Below are 4,976 nucleotides of genomic sequence, written 5' to 3' on the forward strand. Positions count from 1 at the left end.
CCTGGCTTATTCATTTGAGTGATTCTTCTGAACATAACAGACCTGTATTTCACTGAGGTCATACATTTCTTTAGGTGCTAGAAAATAGGAGGTGAACACTGTACCTAAACCCAGCATGAAATCTGCCAAAACTGCAAATCATAGGCTTGCTGGGACTTTTCGATCCCTCTTGGGCCAGCATCCCCTTCTCTGACATTGGGTGATGAGGAGGAGCTTCAGGAGATAAGATTCCTTCTGCAGAGGCAAGTTTAGAATTTTGGAGAATCTGCACAAACTGGCTCCTCTGGGAGGCAGGAGGCAGTTTTTAGGAACTTCCTAAGAAGTTCAAGAAGCTGCGGATGGATAACAGTGATAACGTTGACCTCACGTCCCCTTCACTCCCCTCACTCTCAACTTCATTAATCTGCCTCTTTCTTGTTTTGTTTTGTTTAACTGTCATTTGCGTTTAGGACACTCCAGTTGACAAGGGCATTATTTTGCCTGTGTATGACTTTGGGGAATGGGGAGTGGAGTGTGGGATTGCTTTCCCCTGTGAGATCTTTTGGAGATCTGGCTGACTGACCTGCTATTGGTAGATTTCTCGGCCTCCCCTCTGGAAGCTGGGAGAGCTGTACTCCAGAGTTGGGACAGACGCTCAGAGCCTTCCTCACTTCCCAACCGGTGAACCTTATTTTGCTGAGTTGTTTAATAATTTACTTGTATTCATCAGGAGTCGAGGTGTTTTTTGGTTTTGTTTTTTGTTTGTAATTAAGAGCTACTATTTCTTTTCGAGCCAGCTATCAAACCATGAGAGTAGAAAGGAAAATGATCCTTGCTTTGTTTCCGTGCGCAGGGCCCTGGGACGGGGGACCCAGGATTTGTGGTTGAGTTTTCTTCTCTGCCCCGGTCTCCTGACATTATGGTCGTTGCTTGTCCGAAATGAGCCCCCAAACAGCTTTTTTCATGCCCCTCACAGCCCCTTTACCAGGGTAAGAGTTAACAGTCTTCTGATATCTTTGTCACAGCGCCTTCGGACTGTACTCTTCTATTTGGGTTTCAGCGACGCCCGGTGGCGAATGAGAAACACGGCCCTGGTCTTTACTCCCGGGACCGAGGCTCCAAAAGATATTTCAGCCTCAAAGACTAGGCTTCTGCTTCTGTCACCCGGAGGTCGCTCCACTTCCTTCTTCCAGCTGGCCTCATCTTGTCCCTCACCTCTCAGTCTGTCTTTTATGATATCTGATATCGGGGAATCTGAGACAGATTTCGCCTGTTTTTCTCCAAGGCAGTAAGAACTGGAATACCTGGCGTCAATCCGTGCAAAAAGTACTGCAGAGCGGAGGGCGTGGCTGTAAATAAACTCAAGCGCACCTTCGTCCTCACCCCAAACTCCACATCTCGGCAAATGGGCAAGCTGCTTATTCCCCACTATTGTCAACACGCAACCTCTGACCCCCGACTGCCCTGGATTCAAAGCAAAACTATACCTCCTTTGACAAAAGCCAATTGAAGGGGGTGTTAAAACTATCAGAGACTGCAGGAATTTGACCACAGCCTAGAAAATCGGAAAGGGGGTGAGAGCGGAATGTCAAATTTGTTAGAAATCAATAAAAACCAAAACGCAAACCCTAAAGATTTGAGCATATCACCTAGAAGACAGGGAGGTAGGGCTCCGTAGCTCAGGGGTTAGAGCACTGGTCTCGTAAACCAGGGGTCGTGAGTTCGAATCTCACTGGGGCCTTAAGTTCTTGGTTTTTCCATCACGGATAGATGGTTTTAAGGGATGTGTTTCTTGACACCATAACCTGAACCAGAAACGAACTCACTACACCCTAGTTTCTCAAGATACAGGAAACTACTGCTAACAAAGGTAGGAAATTTTGTAAATGAGATTCTTTGTAACAGATGGAAATGAAGATGCTGTGCCATCTAAAATCTTGAGGATACATGAAATTCAGGTAGGAAATCTTAAAGTGCCAGCAATACAACAAATAACGCCAATATAAACCAGCTGATAAACTAATTTGTCACAATCACTTGGAATCTAAAGAGTCCTGACTAATTTAGCTGCTATAGGCCTAAAGAGATTATACTATAATTATCAATTTATTGTACTTGCTTAAGGGACTCTAAGCTCCCCTGAAGACAAGAGTCGTATCTTATTTGACACTGTATCTCAGAACCTTGAAGAGTATGGACCCCACCTGGTGCTCAATAACCGTTTATTGAATGAAGCCCAGCTAAAAAAATGTAACCAGAGTGTGGTGAGTTTGTAAATACCTTAGGAGGCACATAAATTACCTGAAAGCCAAGGAACCAAGGTCACCTAATAGAGAAGACCAAAGAAAGCAACATAGCCCTGATGAAGAGTCTACCTAAATATGAACTGACTAATCCTACTGGTCTCAATTTATTAACTCATAGCAGGAATTAGCTGCCCACAAAAACAAACTCTTGATAACATCTGAATGGCTAACATAAATTGCTATATTTGATAATCTATATCAAAGATCAAAATGGTAGAATTTCCCTACACCACATTTGTATTAAATAATTAATAATATAATAATATCCATCAGCCACAGATACATTCCTCAAAAAGTACTTTGGATTCGTGAAACAATTCAACACAATTTACACTGTACCATGTTTAAAAAATTTACTGTAAATTGCTAAAGACTCAGGACAGGCACAGATGATTCATTTCCATTAAAATCAACCAGAACAGCTTTCTACTGCTTGCAACTTGGCACTCTAGTTCTTCCTCAAAGTCTTCAAGGTTTTTTATGCTTTCGTGACTCATGCATACTGCTCTCTTTGCTTGAAATATAACTCCATCCCTCCTTCTAGCCAAGTCCTACTCATCCTTCAGAATTCAGCTTGTGTTTCACTTTACCTTCAGTCTAGGTGAGAGGTGCTTTTTCATAGCACCATTCACTCACCTTTATTATAGCGTATATTGCATAATATCTAGCAAATAATTGAAGTACTTTTTTCTCTTTTTCTTGCTACAATGACACTTCTTGATAATAGGAACCAAGCTCTCTTTAGGACTGAATCACCACAAATTGGTCAGAATTCGAAAATGTGTAATGAATAATATTTTTTAAATGAATGGATGACTGCTACATTTCCAAACCTGCATGTGCTCTACAGTAAGATGAAGTTATCAGGAAACTATTTAGCCTGTTGTTAAAAGAAACTAATTTGGAAAACTAAAGTCATCTTTGTAATAATTTTACTGTGTTAAGGTCTATAGTATTTGCAGTTCGTCCACTGAAATTCAGGTGCTGTGATTTTAACACACATTGGTAAAAAGCTGTTATTTACATGTCACCATGTTCAGTAATTTAAAAAATGCAACACAGGGTTTCTGGTTCCTCAGGTAAGGAACTTGGATGTTGCCACTCCATCCTACAATTAAAAAGCTGAATAGACTGAAAAGTCAACAACTCTTCTTGAATCTATAGGAGAGGGGAGGACACAGGGCAAAGCCCTTCCCCTGAGACTGGAGAGGCAGACAGGTGAATACAGAGAGTCACAGGCTTGCCAGAGCAGAGACTCACAACCGGAAACCACCAGGGAATCAGCGGCAGGGTAGAAAACCCTGAATTGATGAATTTCTGGAGGCTCAGTGTGAGCAAATCCAAAAGTTAAAAACTCCAGGGGAAGCCAGTTATAGCAGTTCCCAGTCATATTGTGAGATTTACCACCAGGAGTTCAACCAGATTCTCACAGTACATACTGAGGAAAAATTCTCTCATATTTCCAGCAGGAGAAAGGGACAAAAGGAATCCTTTTAAATACACCAGAGCATCCTGTTCTTAGCAAGACCCGCCCTTAGAAAAAACTAGGTAACCATAGCCTAACCTGCTGGAGTATTATCAGAGGCTAACAGACCTGGGGGACAGAAAATACCCCACTCCAGTAAGCTCTTGCCTTCCATATTCAAGAAGGGAAATACCCAGCTCCAGCCCACTCTAGCCATCCTTACCACCTCACGGGGGCAAAAAATCCTCTGAGAAACTCTTGTAAAGTTAACAGTCCAGAGGCGTAGGTTCATTAAAAGACTGAGACCTAATCACAGGACTATAGAACACTTCCCCTCCCCCGACACCTCACCACATTACTAAAGACCTATTTACAGCAGTTCCTTTTACTTAGTACATCATGTCTGGCTATCAAAAGAAAAAATTACAAGACATACAAAAAGGCAAAAAAACACATTTTGAAAAGACAGAGCAAGCAGCAGAAACAGACATAACAGGAATGTTAGAATTATTAGACTGGGAATTTAAAACATCTATGATTAATATGCTAAGGGCTGTAATGAATAAACTAAACAGTATGGAAGAACAGATGGGCAATGTAAGCAGAAAGATGGAAGTCTCAAGAGAGAAACAAAAGAAATGCTAGAGATCAAAAACACCATAACAGAAATGAAGAATGTCTTTGATGGGCTTATTAGTAGGCTGGACATGTCTAAGGAGAAGATCTCTGAGTTAAAGGACATATCAATAGAAATCTCAAAAAGTGAAAAACAAAGAGAATAAAGACTGAGTAAAGCAGAACAAAACATCCAAGGACTATAGAACAACTACAAAAGGTATAACATATGAATAATGGGAATACAAGAAGGAGAAGAAAGAGAGAAAGGAACAGAAGAAATATTTGAAGCAATAATGACTGAACATTTCCCCCAAATAAATATCTGACATCAAACCACAGAGTGAGGAAATTCAGAGAATGCCAAGCAGGGTACATGCCAAAAAAACTACACCTCGGTATATCATTTTCAAACTACAGAAAATCAAAGATAAAGAAAAAATCCTGAAAGAAGCCAGAGGAAAAAAAACACCTTACCTATAGAGAAACAAAGATAAGAATTATATCTGACTTCTCTTCAGAAACCATACAAGCAAGAAGAGAGTAGAATGAAATATTTAAAGTATTGAGAGAAGAAAAGCACAACCTAGAGTTCTGTATGCTGCAAAATT

General features: G+C 40.8%; 1 non-coding gene across 1 annotated transcript; it reads left to right on the forward strand.

Annotated features, from left to right (window-relative positions):
• The first annotated feature begins 1,647 nt into the window (after positions 1-1,647).
• TRNAT-CGU (transfer RNA threonine (anticodon CGU)) lies at positions 1,648-1,720 on the forward strand. Its single transcript has one exon. It is a non-coding gene; the product is annotated as a tRNA-Thr (tRNA).
• Positions 1,721-4,976: the final 3,256 nt, after the last annotated feature.

This window comes from Equus caballus, chromosome 20 (assembly GCF_041296265.1).
Source record: "Equus caballus isolate H_3958 breed thoroughbred chromosome 20, TB-T2T, whole genome shotgun sequence".
Taxonomy (NCBI): domain Eukaryota; kingdom Metazoa; phylum Chordata; class Mammalia; order Perissodactyla; family Equidae; genus Equus; species Equus caballus.